The sequence below is a fragment of the Lotus japonicus genome, chromosome 3 (assembly GCF_012489685.1).
Source record: "Lotus japonicus ecotype B-129 chromosome 3, LjGifu_v1.2".
Classification (NCBI taxonomy): domain Eukaryota; kingdom Viridiplantae; phylum Streptophyta; class Magnoliopsida; order Fabales; family Fabaceae; genus Lotus; species Lotus japonicus.
The window spans coordinates 11,767,588-11,792,867 of NC_080043.1; the positions used below are offsets into that span (position 1 = coordinate 11,767,588).

The 25,280-nt window shown below is 42.6% G+C and overlaps 1 pseudogene; it reads right to left on the reverse strand.

Annotated features, from left to right (window-relative positions):
* Positions 1-757: 757 nt before the first annotated feature.
* On the reverse strand, positions 758-25,237 carry LOC130709489 (cytochrome P450 71D10-like; annotated as a pseudogene).
* Positions 25,238-25,280: the final 43 nt, after the last annotated feature.

Sequence of the window (25,280 nt, forward strand, 5' to 3'; positions counted from 1 at the left end):
TTATGATGAAATCAACTGGGATGATTTTTATCAACACAAGACCCTTAACAAAAAAACCATACACGTCCATATGGATAAACAGTGCTATTGCTGGCTTTATTCCGTGGTGGTTGCTTATGTTCATTGGCGTTCAGGGTTTACATAGGGTTTGGCCTCTATGCAGGTTATAAGATGTTCACGCAGTGCCCTGGAATCTAGAGGGTAGCTGCATGGGTCCGCATGCTGGTGTTGTTGCAATTGTTCCTCAATTTGCTAAATAGTGAACTTTGGTATTTGATACTTCTGAAACATCCAAGTAGAGGGTGGGGGTCCTTTGTCATATATTGAAGGGTGGAATCTTAGGAGGTTGCCTCTGTTTCTAGATAAAGTAGTAGTTTGGAGGACCTTGTTATTTATCAATTCGTGTCTTTTGCTTGTGGCTGCGTTTGAGACTTGGCCTTGTAATAGGCCCTTTTTCTTGTCTTAGAATGTCTATTACCTTAAACTTTATTTTGCACTTGGGTTTAAAGCATGTTTTGCTTCAATTCAATTTGGCTTACCAAAAATAAAACAGAGTCAAACCCAATTGACATTTGCATCAAGAGTACACTCAATTAATATCCTCCTAAAGCAGTGACCCCTCTGATATAGCCTTCATACACATCCATCTTATAATTAGGGATAGGAGAAGTAATTAATATTCTCTAGTCTCTGCTAACCATGGCATTATTGTGAGGGGCTAAATTTAACACAAGCAGAAGCTATGATCATTGGCCGATTACAAAGTTCGAAAATAAGTACTGAAAAGGAAACTTAAATCATCTGTGAACTTATTTGCATGAAGGCAATACACATGTATCACGATTTAACACCAAAACAGGACCCAATTAGGGTGTTTACCCATATCTATTGAGATTGACGAGAAATGGGAATTAAGTAGAGATCTTCTAATTTTCTTAGAGCAAGTCCAAATAACTCAGTCATGTCAAGTTCTTCACTTTTCATTCCATTGGGAAGCTCCCAATCAAAGTGGTAAAGTAACTGGGCAAGTATCAACTCAACGTTGCATAAGCCAAATGCACTACCCGGGCACATCCTCCTCCCCGCACCAAATGGAAGATAGTCAAAGTTTGTTCCAGTAAAATTAATTTGGCTATTAAGAAATCTATCCGGATTAAAAGTCTCAGCTTCATCCCAATACTTGAGATCTCTTCCAATTGCCCAAATATTGATAATAATTTTGCTCTTAGCTGGTATTTCATATCCATTGATTTGGCATTTCTCCGTACTTTGTCTTGGTATCAAAGGTATAGATGGATGCAACCTTAGAACTTCTTTAATGACAGACTTCAAGTATACCAACTGGTGCAAGTCTTCCTCATCCACATTCCCCTTGTTATCAAACACCCTTCTTACCTCTGCTTGTGCTTTTTTCATCACCTTTGGGTTCTTTACCATTTCTGACATCCCCCACAACACAACCCCCGAAACTGTTTCTCCACCAGCGACGAACAAGTCCTGTAATATAGTAATACTCTCCATTATCTAAACCGTAGTCATGCATTTTTCTTTCATATGACAACCAATTTTGATGTATGTTCACTCTAAAAAGATAGCTAGCTAGAAACTTAACACTTTGTTTCCAGTATTGTATAGCAATACATCTCTTATTTCTATCGATTATTATTAGTAGAGTCACCATTGATGATTGATGAACAATTATACACTAGTTTTGATGGACAAATCTAACACTTGTAATTTATAGCGATTTTTTATCAACACAAATCTTGGAGTTTTAAAAAATAAGAATAAATCATGTTTAATATTTTTTTTAATTTTTAATATTTTTTATAGGCAAATGTTAGTTGTTAAAAATGTTAGTAAATTAATCCTTTTTCCGGGTTCGAACCCGGGACCCTTCACCCTTCATCCCACCCAACCCTTATGTCCCTAGCTCTTACCACTTGAGCTATCCTTCCGGGATAATTGCCATCATAAACACCCACAAATTGCAGGTGTCACTTGGTGTGTGCAAAAGTGGTGTCGTTATATATGATTTTCGTTGAAAAATACTTGTGCAAGTAGGTTATGATGATCATCTGTATGAGCATGTGGGCATATGAAAATTTATAGATTAGCCAAAACTGTGAAAGTAGCTGCAAGTTAACATGAATTTATTTTGTTATATACTAACCAGGATAACAGCTTTAATGTTGTCATCAGTCAAGGCATATTGTGAGTTCTTTTCCTGTTCTTGTTGAAGCTTGAGAAGAACATCAACTATATCTTCACTCCCAGAAGTTTCCTGGTTCCTGGTTTTTTCATTTTTGTGAAAGTCCATGATATCTTGCACTATCTTATCAGACTCTCTGTGCAGTTTTTCCATTTTGGACTTATTCATCCATTGAAGCACTCCAATAGAAGGAAATAGATCAGCAACACAAAACCCTCCTAACATCTTCAATGCTTCCTCCATATTTGATTTGAACTCCTGTTGGTGTCTGTTTTTCTTCCCGAAAGCTGCACGTGCTGTTATCCCATATATCAGTGAGGAAATCTTGTGAGTGAGATTAACAAACGATCCTTCACTGGCAGCTATGACTTTAACAGTCTCTGACACCTCCTCTTCTCTTCTGTGAAATTCTGGTTCTCGCACAGGACAGATGTCGAACGCGATGTTGGGACAATCGGTTCGATAATTGCACAACTGTACAGAAATTAAGCCACAACGTTTAATACAGTAGAAACAACACAGTAGCAACAATAAATCACTAAAAACAATAAAGAACACATAGAATTGTTAACCCAGTTCGGTGCAACATCACCTACATCTGAAGGATACCAATCCAGGAGTCAATTCACTATCAAATAATAGCTCTCAGGTCACATGAAAGTCCCTCATATACCTAAGTACTCCCCCTTAGTATAGAGCCTCTTTTATGTCTACCACTATTACATAAGTGAATCTAGCTTAGCCCTTCTCCTCTAAGCTATGAGAACTTTCTCTAACTCCTAATGATCACTGCCACAGTGACTGATCCCTTACAACTCACAACAAGAGCAAAGATGATCTCAAGATCAAACACATATTTGAAGAGATTACAACTCAACTAAACAAACCAACTCTAAGCCATATGATTATCAATGGAGGCAGTAGAGAGGTGTACAAAATAACAGAAACAAGGACTCACAAAACAAAACCCTAAAAACTCAATCCTTGGGTGCCCAACGCACACTTTGCAACTAGGGTTGAGCCTCCTTAAATAGTCATTCTTCAGGTCTTGATCTTCAATGGGATTGCACGAAAATAGAGTCCACAAAACAGATCTGGAACAAATATTTTAAACCAGTAACAAATCTTATCAAATAAGATTTGAACAAAAGATAACAACTTTCACAATTTAAACCAAATCAAATCCTCTTCAAAAGATTTGATTCCACTATATTATATTCCAGATAGCACAGAGAAGCTTCTTCAATAACCCTAACTTGATTATCACGAAATCCATCCAAAGCTTCTAGAAAAATCAGCCAAACACACAGCAGATCCGCAGGGACAAATGTCATAGCACGATGTTACAACATCTGCTTCGACATCAGGTTGTTTTTGAAAAAAATGCAAACAACCAAAAGTAACAACAATCTCCCCCTTTGTCAAATTTTGTCTAAAACAACTTGAGATTCAGAGAAGATAAACATAACTCCCCCTCAGCAGCGGAACTCCCCCTCAAACGGTGCACATCATTGGGTTGCATATCAGAGACACAACATAAACAGCAGCAGATACATGAGATCACAAGATCATATCTATTTATTGATCCCTCTTCCTTGGCGTTGCCTATGAAACCAGAATATATTCCCTGGAGCTCACCCAAAAAGAATAGGGTGCCTGCTCTGATACCAATTGAAATTCTGGTTCTCGCACAGGACAGGTATCGAACGCGATGTTGGGACAATCGGTTCGACAATTGCACAACAGTACAGAAATTAAGCCACAACGTTTAATACAGTAGAAACAGCACAGTAGCAACAATAAATCACTAAAAACAATAAAGAACACATAGAATTGTTAACCCAGTTCGGTGCAACATCACCTACATCTGAAGGATACCAATCCAGGAGTCAATTCACTATCAAATAATAGCTCTCAGGTCACATGAAAGTCCCTCCTATACCTAAGTACTCCCCCTTAGTATAGAGCCTCTTTAATGTCTACCACTATTACATAAGTGAATCTAGCTTAGCCCTTCTCCTCTAAGCTATGAGAAAACTTTCTCTAACTCATAATGATCACTGTCACAGTGACCGATCCCTTACAACTCACAACAAGAGCAAAGATGATCTCAAGATCAAACACATATTTGAAGAGATTACAACTCAACTAAACAAACCAACTCTAAGCCATATGATTATTGTTCTGTACTAGGGAGATCTGACGTAGAAGACTGACAGAAAGTAAACCCTAGCAGAGTACTAAAAATATCATAAAAGGAATATTCTCATTAAATGTTCAAAAGGTACTTTTTACAAGGTGTTGACCTCTCCTTTTATAGAGGGGATGGTCATGATGTGGACTTTTGTTGTACTTGGGCCTGACAACCGGGGCCCAAGCCTTTATACATATAAGACAAATCTAAAGGAATCTTCCAGCTGGCGTGTGGGCCTATCTAACGGGCGGGCGGGATTCAGTGTTGTTCTGTGAATCCCGCCAAGACTGACTTTCGTTCCTGGTTGCTCATTTTGGGCGGGCATAAGCATGACTGACTTATGTCCCGCCCAGTCCACATGCCCCCAAGACATGAGGCTCAAGTTCCTTGAATTGAAATGTCTTTAATGTGTCTGCTTTATAACCCTTTGATGTGCATACCGTCGTTCGGCGTGTTGCCGTATTCATGCTTGTGCCTTCATCGCCATTTTGTTGTTTCATCAATATGGCGCCATTCTCGATGTTCTGTGGTATTTCGCCAAATTATTTTTGTTTATACATCGCCTTCATCATAACCGTAATGTCCACGTCTTTTCAACTGACGCACGTATCCTTATTTTCCGAGATTTTGTTATCATTTGCCATAAATGCAGTTGTGCGTCTCGAGGAGTTATGTCTTTTCGTTTCCTACCTTTTCAAATTTCAAATCCCACGATCCCACGACCTTTCCCACTCGTTCTCTCTCTTCCTTTTTCTTCTATAAATACCCTTTTTACCTTTCACTTTTCACTTTTCTGGAAACTTTTGTTCTGAAAACTTTTCATCGCAGCTTTCACTCTCTTCTTTGTTCTCCGGTGATCCTTTCTTACTCCGGCCTGTAAGATCAAGTGTTAATCTAGTAGTACAACTCTATGTTTTGATGATTAGGGTTGAGCGTTGCATGGAAAATGCTACCGTTGGAGGGCAGTTCTGGAAAATCCAGCTTCTGCTGTGTCTGAGACTGTTAGGTAGGTCGTCAGGAAGGTACAGTTGCTTTTGTACTTGGATAGCGACTTGACCTTTAAACCTAGGAGACTTCTGATCAGGGGAATGCTTCATATTGGAACTTGTGAAGCCGGTTGATCAGAGTCAGAGGGAAAGCCCAGATCCTCTGACCATTGTTTCTTCTGATTCTGAACTCAGAGGGAAGAACATGGTCTTCAGAGTATCTTGCTTCTGGACATCAGAGTTTCACTAATCAGCTTCTGGATCTTCAGAGTCTTCTACACCATCAGAATATCTGAGCCTTCAGTGTTTCTTGGTTATCAGACTTTCTGGATCTTCAGAGCTTCTAGTGACTGAGTCCACATCAGAGTTTGTATAACTTCAGAACTTCTGAAGCTTTTCCACTGTTCATACTGAACATGGTGAATGCGAAAGCGTTGCTTGGGTCGCTCTTTATACACAGTGCTTCTGATTTGTGTGAGATTGAGTTGAGGTCAGAGCCTGTAAATAGCACACTCAGAAAAACACGTTAGAGTACCACAATTGTTCATATCAAAAGGTTAACTTGTAATCATCAAAACATAGAGTTGTACTACTAGATCAACACTTGATCTTACAATCTCCCCCTTTTTGATGATGACAAAACTAAGATTTTTGATGAACAATTCTTAAACATTAAACTGAATTCACTCAGAGTTTAGAGATATAGAATAAGACTTATCCTGATGTGAATGGTTTATCTTGCTCATTCTGAATTCAAGTCACTGCTTGATTCTGAGCTTAGCTCCCCCTGAATCTAATACTTGATGAAAACGTTAGTAAAGTCTAGATTCTGAGCTAAATGATATAAGAGTTCAGACTGAAAAACTTATGACATAGATGAAAATCGAGTAATCAGAGCGCATAAGTAATCAGAGTCACGGACAAGGTATCAGAGTCTTGGGTATCAGAGTCAACTTGGAATCACTTCAGAAGAAGTGAAATGTATTCCTTGTATTTTCCCAGTGACACATCTATGGTCATGAAGGTGGAACTCTTAAATTCTCCAAAAGAGAAAAAATAAATCACACTAACACATCTTACACATCAAAAACTGGGTTTACTCCCCCTTTTTGTCATAAGCAAAAAGCTTGGGGTGTGAAAAACTTAGCTTGAAGTACAAGGTACTCCCCCTTAGAGAAGGTCTAAGTTTAAAGAAAAATGAAAACGATGCAAGAATCAGAGTTAGGCGAAATGAATAGAAGAGTTAATGCAAGAGAAGAACGTTTACCACCGGTCAAGGGAGTAAAGAGAAGGGTCAGTTACCAAGAATTTAATCTCGAGAAACTGTAGGAGCATTAACTTTCAGAGAGAAAGTGAAGCCTATATAAAGAGTGGGAGAGAGAGGTAAGCTTCACAACTCGAACAATTTTCAGTAAGGAGAAAAATGGCATCATACATCGTAGCACTAGAAGAGCTGAGGAAGAAGGCCTTCGAGGAGGACTTGGTCCTGAACATCAGGCATCCAGAGGGTACAACGACCATCTCGGAGCTGACACGGACACTGCTGGAGGAGGACCTGCGTCCAGAGTTGAAGAGAGACTTGAGGGAATTTCTTGCCTTCGTGGAGGAGGTGCAAGAACTCAGCCGGCTTGAACTCAAGCTGCTGGAAGAAAAAGAGATCTTGGAAGAGAAGCTCAAGACTGCAGAAGAGATTCTGGAGAGGGATGAGCTAAAAGACAGGCTCAACAACATCCAGCATGTACTGGAGCGTCTGGAGAAGGATAGGTCAGAGCAGCGCCAGGAGTGCAGAAGAATGAGGAGGGATCCTCCATTCTAGACTTAGGGAAAGAATGTATGACGTAAACATAAAGAGATTATGAATAAAAGGATTTTTGCAAACATATGTGACAAAAAATATGTATAGATATGCATAGATAATCACAAACGAACAAAGTAGAATAATTAAATAAAAAGAAACAGAAGTTAACAAAAATAAAACAACGTTAAAGAAAAAGAAAAGCGAAGAGATCCTAAAACTAGGGTTTATCAGTTCGACGCAGAAGTTCCATCATCATGTGCTTCATTTCAATTAGCATGGATTCATGAGTGTCAAGACGCTGTTCCATGATGTCGAGTCTGGACGAGCTTGACTGAGTAGAACCGGAAGGAACATTCTGAGCAGATTGAGGAGCTGGAATGGAAGCAGAAGCAGCAGAAGTAAACACTACTGGTGCAAGTGCTTGGCATCTAAGGGCTTCAGCCTCAGCTTCAAGTCGTTCTGCCTCTAATCTGGCTTGTTCAGCTTGAGCTGCTGCTTGACGTGCAGCTTCTTCTGCTTGAGCTTTCTTTCTCTTAGCTTCTTCAATAGCTTCAAGAAGCTTATGTCTCTGTTCTTGTTCATGAAGAGCCACCCTTCGAGCAAACCTTTGCTTTGCAGCCTCGATCCTCTGACTTCCTTCTGCATGCAGGAGCTGCATCATAATTGGAACTTGAGCCACTAGCCAAGTGCCCAGATTGTTCCACTCATCAGCCACATGTTCAGCATTCTCACTTAGGTCAGTCTGACCGTGCAGATTGCGTAGCATCAAAGAGGCTTCATGATAGAAAATATTGATGCACTCAGAGAGAGATGTGGGTCGGAGGTGAGTGTAAGGAATTATGGAGAGGTTGGTTTCAGGAGAGGCTGGGTGATTGCTGCTGTGAGCTTCAGAGGCACCTTGTGGAGAGCCAATGTTAAACATTTGAGCATTGGGTTCAGAGGTTCCAAGGTGAGGTTCTGAAGTTTCAACCAGAGGATGGGGTGATCTAACCGAGGATTGGTTAGACACAGATTGTTCTGGTTCAGGTTCTGGTTGAATAGGCTCTTGTTGGTCTGGGGCAGGGTGAGCTTGTTGAGCCAAAGGGTCTGCCTCATGTAAAGGATTGGCCAAGATAGGTTCATCTGGGTCAACTAGACGTTCAGGTCTAGGGCCAGGATATCTCCTAGGGCTTGGACAAGTGAGATAATACTCTTCTAAGGTAGACACTTTTTCTTTTCTGACCTTCATGAATTTTCTAATGGATTCAGAGTTATTGGAGGGAGAAGAGTCAGCAACATTGGTTGGGAAGGATACAGGTGTAAAGGCTGTGGAAGAGTCTGTATCCGTGGGTCTGAGAGCCAGTCGTTCTGATGCTCTTGGGACAGAGTGATCAGAGGTTCTGGGTCCAGGTTCTGTTTGGGTAGGCTCTGGTTGTTCATGAATGATGGGTTCAGATGTTAATGGGTTGTACGGGATGGTAATGGGAGAGGTTGGTTCTTCTGACCTAGAGGGTTGGTTCTGGAGCAAATTCCAGAGAGGTGCTTCAGTAGGGGAAGGTTGAAAGAACGAAGACCTTGGGGAATGTGGTGGAGAGGTGGTTTGTGCAGCTGGTTGGGATTCAGGAATAGGAGTGAGGGGATTTGAAGAGTGTTTGAGCATGGCAGATATGGGGAGTGCATCAAATAAATTCAAATCATCATCAGAAGCAATTGCAGACTTACTTGAATGTGCTGATGATCTTGTCACTCTGGCAGGAGTTTCAATCCTTCTGACCACTTCAGCAGCTGGTTCCACCCGAGTGGGCTTCACCACGATTCTGACCTGCTTCTTCTTCTTCTTGGGAGGACCATCCTCATTATCACCATCATCACCATCATCACCATCATCGGGCTTGCTGGTTTCATCTTGCTTTCTCTTGGATTGACCAGCCTTCTTCTTTTTGATCAGAGGGACATCTGATTCCTCAGAAGATTCTTCTAGGATCATCTTCCTCTGAACTTTCTTCTTGGGAGGAGAAGGAAACTCTGGAGCTGGCGGCAGTCTGCTGAAGAAATCATCGAGATCAATTTCGAATCCTTGAGCCCTTAGGTCTTCAACATAGCACCTAATGGCGTCAGGATTGTCTGCCTGTGTCCACAGAGGGTAGTCATTCAGAGGCATCCTTCTACTTCTGATCTCAGAAGATGTGTCTTCATGGGAAGGAGCAATCTTCTTCTTGATTAGGCCCATCTTCTTTAGAGAATTAGCCGTGAAGACATCACTGACAATGGTGGTCAGATCCTCTGTGCATCCAGCATTTATCAGATCTTGAATGAGGCCACTCTCAATGAAGAGATCAGACAAAAGTCTCCCGAAGGGAATATACTTGATCGCTGACTTGATGGAGGCAGTGGTACGAGACTTCCGGATACATTCCTTCAAGTAGGAGAACAGGAAGTAGGGAAGGCAGATCTTCTTCTGGTCTTGGATGAAGAACAACATCACCTTCTGGTTGAAGTTGATGTAGTCTGGGGAACTGCCCTTTGGTCTCTGGTTTATGCAGTGGAGCAAAATTTTGTGCCAGATCCTGAGCTTGGGATGAAGGTCCATCACCTTGTAATTCGTCTTGCCCGGTTTGTAATTGGTGTACAGGGCCTTGTTGATCTCATCCTTCGTCTTGGGTTTCAGCTTCGATTCCGTGAATTGGAAACGATACCCAAAAGCAGTGTCTGCACCCAGCAAATTCACGAAAGACTTCTCTGTGATGGTGATCTTTCTTCCAAGAATGTGAGATACCACCTGAGTATCATCGCAGTCGGCGTGCTTCCAGAATTCCTTGATCAGTTTACCATACACCGGTCCTCGAAGTCTGTTGAAGTAATTTCCCCAACCTTGAACTTGGACTTCAGGACGAAGATCATACCCATTTGTAGCCAGGTTGTCGAGGTCGAATCTCCATTCTGCCAGGACTTGAAGTTCCTCAGGAGCATAAACGCAATGAACGGCACAGCCCCGTTCTGCAATTGGAATAATCTGCTCTTGAGCTTGACCTTGATCTTGTGTCGGATTCTCAGGGCCCCTTTGACCCGTTGCTAGACCAACTACCATGTGAGGGAACTGGGTTGCATCTGCAGTAGCTCTTCTGGTTTGACTCACCATTTTTGAAGCGGTTGAAGGTTTGAGGTAGAAGATGAAGGTTGAAAGATGAAGAGAGATCGAGAGAGAAAACGAGGATAAGCGGTTTTGAAATAGCAGAGAGAGAGTAAAAACCGGAAGTGAAAGAGATCGTGTGTGTATAGTGGGTTTTGACAAATAACCGTTGTTGATTCAAAAAGCAATTTAAGATCGACGGTTGAAAATTAAAGATAGATAGTAACAGTAAATACACAAATCACACACAGGAGAGAAGCACATCTACACGCAATCATAACAGGCTGTCACACGGGCACAGGGAACTATGCATCAGAAATACTGATACACGTGTTGCTGTCTCAGCTTCAGAGTCAGTACCAGTGGGTACACACACTCTGATTGAGTTACCTTCTGGACTAGACATCTTCTGATCAAGAAGTATCATAGTCAGAGGTTCTGATCCATCTTCACTCTGGACAAAAGTCCATGTTCAGATTTTTCAGAATAAAATTAAATCTATCCTCTGCTAAGGGCTTTGTAAAGATATCTGCCCACTGATGGTCAGTATCAACAAACTTCAGAAGAAGTACGCCCTTCTGTACATAATCTCTAATAAAGTGATACTTTACCTCAATGTGCTTTGCCCTTGAATGCAAGATAGGATTCTTACTCAATGAGATTGCAGCAGTGTTATCACAATAGATTGGGATATTGCTCTCAAGGATCTGATAATCCTCCAGCTGATGTTTCATCCAGAGCATCTGAGTGCTGCATATTGCTGCTGAGATATATTCTGCCTCTGCAGTTGATAGTGCAATGGTTGATTGCCTCTTGCTTGCCCATGAGACTAGATTGCTTCCCAGAAATTGACAATTTCCAGAAGTACTTTTTCTCTCTGTTCTATCTCCAGCATAATCAGCATCACAGTAACCTGAAAGCTTATACTCTGATGTTTTCTTATACATCAAGCCAAGGTTAGTGGTGCCTTTCAGATACCTTAGGATCCTCTTAACAGCAGTTAAGTGGGTTTCCCTTGGATCTGATTGGAAACGAGCACATAAATGAACACTAAATAGTATGTCTGGCTAGATGCAGTTAAGTATAGAAGTGAACCTATCATGCCACGATAGAGCTTCTGACATACTTTACCACTTTTATCTTCTTTCTCCAGAATGCATGTAGGATGCATTGGAGTCTTGGCCACTGTAGATTCCAGCATATTGAACTTCTTCAGAAGTTCTTTAGTGTACTTGCTCTGATGGATATATGTTCCTTCTGGTGTCTGATCAACTTGTATTCCCAGAAAGTACTTTAATTCTCCCATCATACTCATCTCAAATTCAGCCTGCATCATCTCAGAAAATTCTTTGCATAGAGATTGATTAGCAGAACCAAATATAATATCATCAACATAAATTTGCACAATTAAGATATCATCTTTATAAGTCTTGCAAAAAAGAGTTGTATCTACTTTACCCCTTACAAACTCATTCTCCAGAAGGAATGAGCTGAGTCTCTCATACCATGCTCTGGGAGCTTGCTTCAGACCGTAGAGTGATTTCTTCAATTTGAACACATGGTCCGGTTTCTTCTCATCTTCAAAACCTGGGGGTTGATGAACATAGACTTCCTCTGAAATATAACCATTTAGGAAGGCACTCTTCACGTCCATCTGATGTAGAACTATGTTGTGATTTACTGAGAAAGAGATCAACAGTCTGATTGCCTCCAGTCTTGCTACTGGAGCAAAAGTTTCAGTGTAGTCTATTCCTTCCTGCTGGCTGTAGCCTTGAGCAACTAGCCTTGCCTTGTTTCTGACTACATCTCCTTTCTCATTCAGCTTGTTTCTGAATACCCATTTCGTTCCAATAACATGGACACTTTCAGGCTTCTTCACTAAGCTCCAAACATCGTTCTTGGAGAATTGATTCAATTCTTCTTCCATGGCCAGAATCCAATCCTTGTCCTGAAGAGCTTCATCTATGGACTTGGGTTCAATTAAGGACACCAATCCTTTCAGACTGAGCAAGGTCTCTTCAGAGGGTCTGAAGGCAGATCTGGTTCTGACTGGTTCGTCTTTGTTGCCCAAAATCAATTCCTTAGGGTGAGCTGCAGTGATTCTGCTCTTCTTCAGAGTTTGTGAGTTGGAGGGACCAGCTTCTTCCTCTGGTTCATCTTCCTCTGGCTCAACTTCCTCTGGAGCTTTGCCTTTGTCAGAAACATTAATGCTTAAATCTGCAAACTTTTCAACTAGCTTTGACTGGTCAGAGTCAAGCTTATCGTCAAATCTAACATGAATAGATTCTTCAATAGTCTTAGCATCAGCATTATAAAATCTAAAACCTTTAGATCTCTCAGAGTAACCGAGTAATAGACACTTAGAAGACTTAGCATCAAATTTATGCAATCTATCCTTAGTATTGAGAACATAACAAACACAGCCAAAAGGATGAAAATAAGAAATGTTGGGTTTTATGTTCTTCCACAATTCATAAGGAGTCTTATTCAGAATTGGTCTCACAGAGATTCTGTTCTGAATGTAACATGCTGTATTTACTGCCTCTGCCCAAAAGTGCTTAGCCATGCCAGTTTCTTGGAGCATGGTTCTAGCCATCTCCTGAAGAGTTCTGTTCTTCCTCTCAACAACACCATTTTGTTGAGGAGTTCTGGGACAAGAGAAATCATGTGCAATTCCATAGGAATCAAACAGACTCTCAAATTTTTCATTCTCAAACTCTCCACCATGGTCACTTCTGACACGCACAATCCTACAAGCCTTCTCGTTTTGCACTTGAGCAATGAAGGTAGAGAACACAGCATGAGACTCATCCTTGCGGGTTAGAAACTTTACCCATGTCCAGCGGCTATAGTCATCAACGATAACCATCCCATATCTCTTGCCACCTATAGACTCAGTTTTCACTGGTCCAAAAAGGTCGATATGCAGAAGTTCCAACGGCCTTGAGGTTGAGACAACATTCTTTGCCTTGAAAGGGACTTTTGTGAATTTGCCTTTCTGACATGCTTCACAAAGAGCGTCTGAAGCGAACTTCAGATTGGGTAAGCCCCTGACAAGGTTTAGCTTGCTCAGCTGAGAAATCTTTCTCATACTGGCATGCCCTAACCGTCTATGCCATACCCACTGCTCTTCAATAACAGACAGAAGGCACTTCACATTCTGAGCCTCCAACTCAGATAATCTGATCTTGTAAATGTTGTTCTTCCTCTTGCTGTTAAACAGAACAGAGCCATCGATTTGACTTACAGCCCGGCAGGACTTTTGATTGAATATAACATCATAACCCTTGTCAGCTAATTGACTTATAGACAATAAGTTATGTGTTAAGCCGTCTACCAATAACACATTATCAATGCATGGACTACTATCTACACAAATAGTACCAGTACCAACAATTTTACCCTTTTCATTTCCTCCAAAGCCAACTTCGCCTCCAGGCTTAAGTTTCAGCTCTCGGAACATACGCCTTTCTCCCGTCATGTGACGCGAGCATCCACTGTCCAGATACCATGATTGGTGTTTCAGTGGAGCTATCAAGGATATCTCATTTTCATCGTCTGAGTTAGGATTTCCTTCTGATTCTGAGTCAGAGTCAACAGCTCCCTTTGACTCTGCTTCCTTGTCTTTGACAATAGCCATGAGTCCTTGGACTTCACCATCAGAGTCAACATCCTCTGACTCTGATTCATCAAATGTCACCATCAGACTCTTCTTTGTCTTGAAGTGCTTCTTTGGCTTCTTGTCCTTCTTCAACTTTGGACAGTCACTTTTGTAGTGCCCTGATTCTTTGCACTCAAAGCATGTGACTTCCTTAAGTGAGGACTTCTTCTGACCTGAGGATTCAGACTTTCCTTTTGCCTTTCCAGAGCCTTTGTATTTGCTCTGCCTGTGCTTCCAGATGCGATTGAGTCTCTTGGAGATCAGAGTCAGCTCATCTTCATCAGAATCTTCTGATGCTTCTTCAGATTCCTCTTCTTCAGCTTGAAGAGCTTTTGACTTCTCAACCTTAGCCTTTTCAGATTTAGATTTCAAGGCTATGGACTTTTTCCTCAGATCTTGCATCTCTGAGCGCTTCAGCTCATGGCATTTCAAAATGCTGATGAGTTCTTCTAAACTCATATTCTCAACGTCTCTCGTGAGCTCTATTGAAGTCACTAAAGGCATCCAACTTTCAGGAAGACACCTGATGACCCTTATGACATGATCTTTTGTTGTGTAGCTCTTGTTGAGAGGTCGTATGCCAGCTACAAGCAACTGAAATCTGGAGAACATTTCTTCAATGGACTCATTTGGCTCCATGATGAAGGATTCATACTTTTGGATCAAAGACAATGCCTTTGATTCTTTGACTTTCTTGTTTCCTTCATGAGACATCTTCAGAGATTCGAAAATGCCTTTCGCAAACTCACGATCTGTAATCTTCTGGTACTCTTCATAGGAAATAGCACTTAGAAGAATTGCTCTTGCTTTGTGATGTTGTGAGTACAGCTTCTTTTGATCTGCAGTCATTTCTGACCTTGGGATCTTCTTGCCATCTGCATCAACTGGACGCTCGTAGCCATCCACAATAATATCCCAGAGATCTGCATCGAAACCCAGAAAGAAACTTTCCAGTCTATCTTTCCAATATTCGAACCTTTGACCGTCGAACATAGGAGGCTTTGCATTGTAACCATCTCTTTGAGTTTCACTGGTGGTGGCAGCCATTGTTTTTCACACCGGCCCGGATCACTGAACACTGTTAGGTGTGGTAATCAGAACTTGCGCTCTGATACCAATTGAAGGTATGAAAAACGGTAGAAAGGGGGGGGTTTGAATAACGTTTTCAGTATAAAACTTCCACCTTAAAGATTTTGACAAATCTTTCGAGAACTTATGTGCTAAAGATAAGAGATAGAAAAGCACACAAGGATTTTATCCTGGTTCACTTGATAAATCACTCAAGCTACTCCAGTCCACCCGTTAAGGTGATTTCTTCCTTCTTAGAATGAAGGCAATCCACTAATCAGGTAAGAGTTACAACTGCACTTGAAACCTACAAGTGACTAACAATTACACTGATTAGTGGATTGCCTTCATTCTAAGAAGGAAGAAATCACCTTAACGGGTGGACTGGAGTAGCTTGAGTGATTTATCAAGTGAACCAGGATAAAATCCTTGTGTGCTTTTCTATCTCTTATTTTTAGCACATAAGTTCTCAAAGATTTGTCAAAATCTTTAAGGTGGAAGTTTTATACTGAAAACATTATTCAAACCCCCCCTTTCTACCGTTTTTCATACCTTCACGGCCGTCGTCATTGCGCGGTGCTCCCCCATTGCCGACGTCCTCTTTACTCAATCCTCCACTTCTTCCTCCAGTGAGTCCTTCCTCTTTCTCTTTTCTTGACACTGTTCATCTTCTTTCTTTTTTGTTTTGGACCTGTTCATCTTCTTTTTTATTTTTATGAAATTATCCAGTATGTCGATGCAAAACTTTAGCATTTCTTCTTTAGAACTCACTTCACCTTCTACGGAGGGGGAAGTTTCTGCCCCCACCGTTATCGAAATTCATTCCTCGCCCTCCACTCACGAGGATTCCGGTCCCGCCGGTTTCGTTGATTCTATTCTCTCCTCTAATGGAGATTTGTCCTCGCCCGAATGGCGTTCCAACGCGCATTTAGTTGAAGATAAGTGTCTTTGGCGCTCCATCTGGGGTAGCATTGGAAGCATCAGCTCTCTTCGAATATCTTCTCAAGGGTTTACAAAGATAAATCCCGCCACCTCTAATAACGAAGACCACCTGCTAAATGTTCTTCCATGTGGCGAGGATGACTGTGTTCTTTTGCGCAAAGAACCAGCCGATGAATCGCCTGATTTCTTTTTTGTTTATGGTTATTTCTTCTTGGACTTGAATATCAAGCTTCCCTTCTCGCCTTTTATATGTCACGTTCTTTCTTTTCTGAATGTGGCGCCTTGTCAACTGCAGCCCAACGCCTGGGGTTTTATTCGCTGCTTTGAAATTCTCTGTGAACATTTGAGTTGCACTCCCACCTATCCCTTGTTTTTCCTTTTCTATAAGACAGTCACCACAAAACCTACATCTGTCAAGTGGGTTCCCCTTTTGGCCCGCAAGAACATGAGCCGATTCACCGCCCTTAAAAGCCATTATAAAGTGTGGCAAAAAAAATACTTCAAAGTTATGGAGTCACCTGAAATGAATAACTTATTTCGAGATTCCAATAATAACCCTCTCTTCCCCTTTTACTGGACAAAAAACCCTCGCCGAAAAATATCCGTTTCATACGACGCCTTGGATGAATCCGAGCAGGCCATCGCCGATTACCTCCGCACATTACCAGTAATCTCTGGTCATGACTTGATTGAAGCGTCGAAATCCGGCACTTTAAATCAATTTTTTAGTAAGTTTATAATTTTTGCACAACTTGTTTTTCTTTTTGTTCATGTACCTCGCCTAATTGATGCTTTCCATGCAGCCACGATGGGAAAAAGCAAGGTTGATGCAAACCCCATCAAGATGAAGGAATACTTCGCCCAGTCTACTGCGGCGGCGAAGAAGAGGATCGCCGAGGCTGAGCAAAAGAAGAAAAATGACGGCGCTTCGGGCTCTGACAACATCAGGGACCCAAAGCGCCAAAAGACTTCAAGCGCTGCTGGCAGCAGACCTCTTCATCAATCCACACTTGATCCAGCCGGTTTAGCTTCTAAAAGTAATCCGGTGGAAAAAAAGAAAGGGAACGACAACGTCCCGCCACCTCACCAAGACTCAAGCATTATCAACCGCCCGCCAACTCCGTTTGGCCAAGCTGGCCCTAGCTCAGCTATTGGTGGCGAGGCTTCTCCCCCTTTGCTGAACTTATCTGATCCTCACTTCAACGGGTTGGACTTTATGACCCGTACTTTTGACAATCGGATCCATAAGGATGTTTCTGGTCAGGGCCCCCCCAACATTGCTTCTGTGGCGATCCATCACGCCCTTTCTGCCGCCAGCACTGTGGCGGGGATGGCTCAGTGTGTGAAGGAGTTGATTTCAACCAAGAATCGCTTTGAAAAGAAGGCAGCCGATTACAAGGCCGCATATGAGCGAGCTAAGGCTGACGCTGAGGCTGCCAACAAAAAGCTGAAATCTGCTGAAGAGAAGTGTGCTAAGTTAACTGACGACTTGGCGGCTTCGGACCTGCTCCTTCAAAAGACCAAGTCTCTGAAAGAAACCATCAACGACAAACATACTGCTGTTCAGGCCAAGTATCAAAAGCTGGAAAAGAAGTATGATCGTCTGAATGCTTCTATTTTGGGGCGCGCCTCACTCCAGTTTGCTCAAGGTTTCTTGGCGGCCAAAGAGCAGATAAGTGTGGTTGAGCCAGGCTTTGATCTCTCCCGCATTGGCTATTTGAAGGACATTAAAGATGGCCAAGTGGTCGGCGATGATGACGTTAGCCTCGACCTCCTTCCTCAATTCGATGATGAAAGTGAGCCTGAAGAAGATGCCGAGGATGGGAATGAGCAGCACAAGAATGATGATCAAGAGAAGGAGGACCCTCAAGTTGGGACAAGCCAGGGCAACGACGCCAAAAATGAGAACCTGGCTTGAATTTCTGTTTTTATTTTATGAAGTTAAAATTTTGCTTTGGGCATTGCCCTGTTGTTTATTATAATTCCAAATCATGTATGGGCGTCGCCCCCCTTTTCTCTCCTTTAAAGAAGATCGTTTTAAGTTCATTCGTTGTTACCTTGAGTTGTTACCAACTTTTGTTGTTACTACTTTTGTTGTTACTTAGGTTTACATACCTTAGCCGATTTTTCGACGAGGCTTGGTTTCTAGTGGCCACTAGAATTGCCAAGGCTTGTAATATTTGATGGCGATACTTTCTTATTCCGAAAGGTTTATTCGCGGTATTATATACCTTGATACGATTTGCATTGCATGAACTCGTAATATAAAAAATATAGGCGATTCTGTTGAAATGATCTTTTCATTAACTTTCTTTCATACATGGGAACAATTGTCCCTTCATTACATCTGTCGCCTCATTAAAAACCTTTTCAAAGAAAGGGAAAAAGAGTGCGACTTCATTCACCTTTGTTGTTTTTTGTCTTTTTAACTAAAATATTGCTTCAGATGTGAGGCGTTCCATGTCCGTGGGACCCTCTGACCATTAAGCTGTTCCAACTTATAAGCTCCTCCTCCAACATCGCCAATAATCATGTAAGGCCCGCCCCAATTGGGTGAAAGTTTGTTGTGTTTGTCGGGTATTGTATTTTTTCGGAGCACTAAGTCTCCTACCCTCATCTTTCTTGGCACTACTTTCGTTGTGAATTTTCTTGCAATCTTCACTTTTCCCGCCTCATTTCTTATGTGCGCCTCCCGTTGTTCCTCTGGCAACATAATTAGATTTGCTATCAGATTTTCCCCGTTGTCATTCTCATTAAACCGAGCCACTCGCCAACTTTGGTTTTCTATTTCCACTGGGAGCATGGCGTCAGTCCCATAAGTTAAACGATACGGGGTTTCCTTTGTGCTTGACTGTTCAGTGGTGTTGTATGCCCAAAGAACGCCTGGTAGCTCCTCCGCCCAAAGCCCTTTTGCTTCATCCAGTTTCTTCTTTAGACCTTTCAGGATAACCTTGTTAGCCGACTCAGCCTGCCCATTGGTTTGTGGATGTTCCACAGAGGCAAATCGCATCTCGATTCCCATTTATGCACAAAATTCCCGGGTAACACTACTTGTGAATTGGGTTCCGTTATCCATTACGAATGCCATGGGGACCCCAAATCTACAAACAATCCTTCGCCACAGGAAGTTCCTGACCTTGGCGGCTGTGATAGTCGCCACTGCTTCGGCCTCTATCCACTTTGTGAAGTAATCAACCGCCACGATGATATACTTCATTTGTGCCTTCGCTACCGGGAATGGTCCCAAAATGTCAGTCCCCCACATAGCAAATGGCCAAGGCGCCATCATGGTTGTTAATTCCTCCGGCGGAGCCTTGTGTAAGTCAGAGAAGACTTGACATTTTTCACATTTCTTAACATACTCCAGACAATCCTTCTTCATTGTCGGCCAATAAAATCCTGCTCTCAAAACTTTTACCGCCAAGGATCTCCCGCCGATATGGCTGGAACACACGCCTTCATGGACTTCCGCCATTATTCCATGGGCGTCCTTGATGTCAACACATTTAAGCATAGGAGACATGATCCCCCGTCGATACAACTCCCCATCCACCAGTGTGTAGAAACTGACCTCTCTACGTTTTGCCCTTGAGTTCAAATCATCATCCTGTGGGGGGTTCTGTAGAAAAATTTTGATTGATTCCATCCACGAAGGCTCGCCTTCACTTATTGATCTCACTGCTTTGAACTTCACCTCCACTAAATCAATACTTGGGCGAGGCAGGGTTTCTTGAATGACCGTTTGGTAATTGCCCAATCGCCCTGTACTTGCTAATTTTGCTAACACATCAGCCCTCTCATTTTGTCCCCTCGGGACATGTTCTATTTTAACATCTTTGACCTCCATCATCAATCTGCGCACCACTTCCAAGTATTTGGAAAGTTGTGGATCCTTCACCTGATACTCGCCTTTCACCTGCTTGACTACTAACTGCGAATCTCCTTTGATAAACAACTTCTGGACCCCCAACTCAATGGCTAGCCTTAAGCCAGCGATCAGAGCCTCATATTCAGATTGATTGTTGCTCGCCTTGAACTCGAATTTTAGAGACTGTTCAATGATCATTTTATCTGGACTTTCAATTGTTATCCCAGCCCCACTTCCAGTATTATTAGAGGATCCATCCACAGATAGGACCCATTCTCCTTGAGTCTTCTCGCCTTCCGTGGGTGTTAATTCTGCCACGAAGTCGATCAAACTTTGGATTGTGACTTGGCCCCTTGGCTCATATTGTATATCATATTCTGATAATTCAACTGACCAGTTAACCAATCGTCCTGATAAATCAGGCTTCTGAAGTACTTGCCTTAAGGGAACATCAGTTTTAACTTTAACTTGGAAACTTTGGAAATAAGGCCTGAGGCGCCTCGCAGTTTTCAGAATCGCCAATGCAGCCTTTTCAATTTTTTGGTACCGCAACTCTGCCCCCTGTAAAGTATGGCTCACGAAATATATAACTTTCTGCTTTTTTTCCCTCTTCCTGGAGCAACAGCGTACTCACCGCCTTGTCAGTAACTGCTAAATAGAGCACTAATGGAACGCCTGGTGTTGGCTTGGAGAGTACTGGTAATGTGGCCAATGATTCTTTTAATTTGGTAAAAGCTTGTTCGCATTCCTCTGTCCACTGAAACTTTGAATTCTTTTTTAAGCATGTGAAGAATGGGGCCGCTTTGTCACCCGCCATTGGCAAGAAACGTGACAAGGCGGCCATTCGTCCTGTCAAACGTTGAACCTCCTTTACACTTGTTGGGCTTTTCATCTCCAAGATCGCCCTTCCCTTATCAGGATTCACTTCTATTCCTCTTGATGTCAACATAAATCCCAAGAACTTTCCTCCCTGGATCCCAAAAGAACACTTCTCAGGATTCAACTTCATTTGATATGTTCTTAATTGAGTAAACGCTTCCTTGAGATCGCCGCCATGATCACTAGCCCTGGCGGACTTTACAATCATGTCGTCCACATATACCTCCATATTCCTGCCCACTTGTTTTGAAAAATTTTTATCCATGAGCCGTTGGTACGTGGCTCCTGCATTCTTCAAACCAAAAGGCATTGTTTTGTAACAATAATTCGCCTGATTGGTCATAAATATTGTACTTTCCTCGTCCGAGGGATGCATCATGATTTGATTGTAGCCCGAGTAAGCATCCATGAGACTTAAAAGTTCATTCCCGGAAGCTCCATCCACAAGCTTATCAACATTGGGAAGTGGATACGAATCTTTGGGGCACACTTTGTTCAAGCTTGTGTAATCCGTGCACATCCGCCATTTCCCATTGGATTTTTTGACCATCACAACATTGGCGAGCCATGTTGGGTACTGCACCTCACGGATGAAACTAGCCTTGATCAGTTTCTCAGTTTCTAATTGTACAGCCTTGTTCTTTTCTTCACTCATTCTTCGCCTTGGTTGGATGATTGGGGTCGCCCCTGGTCGTATGGCCAGTTTGTGAGTGATCACATTGGGGTCAATCCCTGGTACATCATTGATGGTCCATGCAAAGAGATCCAAATTATCACCCAGCAGGGTGATCAATCTTTCCTCTTGCTCCTTTGTTAGTCTGCTGCCAATTTTTAAAAATTTATCCTTAATTTGTACTTGCTTGGTTTCCTCCAGAGGTTGTGGTCGAAAATCATCAGCATCGTCTCTTGGATCCAAACTAAATCCCTCTTGTGGAAAGATTTCCGTGATTCTGTGACTGTCTTTGGCGGCCTTACGCCCATAGACCGCCACACTTCTTAAATAACATTCTCTTGCTGCATTTTGGTCCACATGTAATACCCCAACCTTTCCATTGCAGGCTGGATATTTAACAGTCAAATGAGCAGTTGAAATGACCGCACATAGCTTGTTGAGGGTGTCTCGCCCCAAGAGTACATTGTAATTGGCTCTGCACGCCAAGACTAAGTACTTCACTTGAAATTTCTTTACAAACTCTCCTTCGCCAAAGGCAGTTGGTATTTTCACATATCCCCGAACAGTGACACGGTCCCCTGTAAATCCTACCAAGGTTCCTTTATACGGCCTCAAGTCTGATTCTTTTAGCCCCAGGCGATCAAAGGCATCTCCATAAATGATATCCGCCGAAGACCCCTGATCTAAAAACACTTTCTTCGTCACATAGTTGTTAACCCTGATTGTTACCACAATTGGATCGTTGTCATGGGGAATCACATGCGCAAAGTCCTGAGGGGTAAATATGATAGGGGAGTGATTCACCCAACACTCGCTTTCGCTTGCCTCATGTACTGAGTGTACTGCCGCCACATAGCGTTTTCTAGCCTTACTTGAAATTGCACCCCCGCCAAATCCTCCTGCAATAGACGAACATTCCCCAACAGGATCGCCCAACTCTTCAACTATCTCCTTGCCTTTGCCTTTGTCCCCTTGGGTGATTCTAGCGACCTCTGGCGTTGCTGTGTCTTTAACGAAGTTTGCCAAATGACCAACCTTAATCAAACGATCAATTTCCCGCCTTAAGTTCCAACAATTATCTGTCGTATGTCCCAACGCTTTATGGTATTCGCACCACCTATTGGTATCCACATTAGCTGGCGGCCGCCGTGGTGGTGGCGGATACTGCACAACGTTTGTCTGCCCAACTGCCCTTAAAATGGTACTTAAGGGTGCATTCAACTTAGTGAGTGGCGCTGGAGTTGGCGGAGCACCATGCTGACCAGTTGTGGCTGCAGTGGGACCTTGAGAATTTCTGTGCCATGTATTCTGAAATCCGGGTTTGGAGTTTTGATATGGTCCCGGTCTTGGTACACGAGGGGTTTGCGCTACCCTTGTCTCCTTCCCCGCCTTGGGTTTCTCCTGTGAAACACCGCCAGATTGAGACTGCTTGCGTCCTTCCTCTCTTTCTTGTTTCTTCTGATCATCTTGTTCAATCAATATGAATTCCTGAACACGAGCACGAAGATCCATCATATCCTTCGCCGGTCGCCTTGTTAGGTCTCGATTCAGATCTCCTGCCCGAAGGCCATTTTTGAACGATACCAAGCATACATCCGGGTTATCCTCCTCCAACTGTACCGCCATCTTACTGAAGCGTGCCATGTAGGTTTTTAATTTCTCGCCTGGTTGCTGATGTATGCTGATAAGATCAAACATTGTTGCTTTTGTGGTTTTATTGGCAGAGAATTGAGTTAAAAATTTCGTGGACAAATCAGTAAAATTGTCAATGGAGAAGGGCGGTTGGCGGATGAACCATTGCATCGCCATCCCCTTGAACGTTGATGGTAACAACCTACACTTCACCTCATCTGTTGCTCCTCCAATAACCATTTTTGTGTTAAAGTAACGCAATTGTTCCATGGGGTCAGAGTCGCCTGAAAAGGCGTCCAACGCCATCGTTTGCAGATGCTTTGGTATGCCCACCCTTGTGATGGCGGGAACAAAAGGCTGGAATTCCACAACGTCCTCGGCCTCGAGCCGTTGTTCTTGCTTATAGTCTTGTCGCTGAGTTAAATACTGCACCTGGGCTTGCAACTGCTCGTTCTGGCTTTGTACTTTTTGCAAAGTGTCCAACATTTGTTGCAGGGCCGCCGGAGTGATTCCTGTCACCACCTCTGGTGCTTTTCTCGGAACGCTGGTTTTGAGGTCATCCAGATTTACATATTCAGGCGGCGCTGATCGTCGCCTGACTCCTGGATCTGGTCTAGCTATCAGATCTGAAGGTCTCCCCGGAGCTGCATTCACCAACGACACCGGTGACTGCGCCACTGAGCGAACCCCCTCCGAAGAAGCCTCCTGCTCCGGCTCTGGAGGTACTTCTCGGTTGTTATATCGTCCACCGCCGCGGCCGCCGTGACGACCACCACCTCTCCGGCGATGATCGCGGCGGCCCACGCCACACGAACGAGTTTCCATGGATCTTAAATCTCACCTTCTATGTCAAGTAATAGATCGAGGTAAGACCCACAGACGGCGCCAATGTTCTGTACTAGGGAGATCTGACGTAGAAGACTGACAGAAAGTAAACCCTAGCAGAGTACTAAAAATATCATAAAAGAAATATTCTCATTAAATGTTCAAAAGGTACTTTTTACAAGGTGTTGACCTCTCCTTTTATAGAGGGGATGGTCATGATGTGGACTTTTGTTGTACTTGGGCCTGACAACCGGGGCCCAAGCCTTTATACATATAAGACAAATCTAAAGGAATCTTCCAGCTGGCGTGTGGGCCTATCTAACGGGCGGGCGGGATTCAGTGTTGTTCTGTGAATCCCGCCAAGACTGACTTTCGTTCCTGGTTGCTCATTTTGGGCGGGCATAAGCATGACTGACTTATGTCCCGCCCAGTCCAATTATCAATGGAAGCAGTAGAGAGGTGTACAAAATAACAGAAACAAGGACTCACAAAACAAAACCCTAAAAACCCAATCCTTGGGTGCCCAACGCACACTTTGCAACTAGGGTTGAGCCTCCTTAAATAGTCATTCTTCAGGTCTTGATCTTCAATGGGCTTGCACGAAAATAGAATCCACAAAACAGATCTGGAACAAATCTTTTAAACCAGTAACAAATCTTATCAAATAAGATTTGAACAAAAGATAACAACTTTCACAATTTAAACCAAATCAAATCCTCTTCAAAAGATTTGATTCCACTATATTATATTCCATATAGCACAGAGATGCTTCTTCAATAACCCTAACTTGATTATCACGAAATCCATCCAAAGCTTCTAGAAAAATCAGCCAAACACACAGCAGATCCGCAGGGACAAATGTCATAGCACGATGTTACAACATCTGCTTCGACATCAGGTTGTTTTTGAAAAAAATGCAGACAACCAAAAGTAACAACATTATGGACCTAAACGATTGTACGCGCTTCGCGCTCAACAGCTCTAGGTTGGCTAGCTTTTTCAGTTGCCTCAAGTATTCTCCATATGGAGCGAAAGCAATGTCTGTAGCATTGTAAGAAAATATTGAGGACAAAAGAAGGTCTGGCCTATCAGAAAAGTTAAGGTCATGTATTTTCATAACCTCTTTTGCAATTTCTGGTGAAGTGACTATGATTTGGGATACCTCTCCTAGTTTTAAGTGCATTAAGGGTCCATACTTGTTTGCCAAATTTCTGAGGCGGTGATGGGGCATTGAGCTTACAATCTGGTGTATGTTTCCTATCAAAGGTAGTGTCCATGGTCCTGGGGGTAAGTTGTAAGAACTTGATCTTTTTAGTGATTTGAATAGGAGGATGAGAAAGAGAAGGAAGGTGATCAATTAAATAATAGAGAATGGGTAGCTAAGCTCCATAGTGGGTATGGGACATATAATCAAGTTAAGGATGGATCGGATA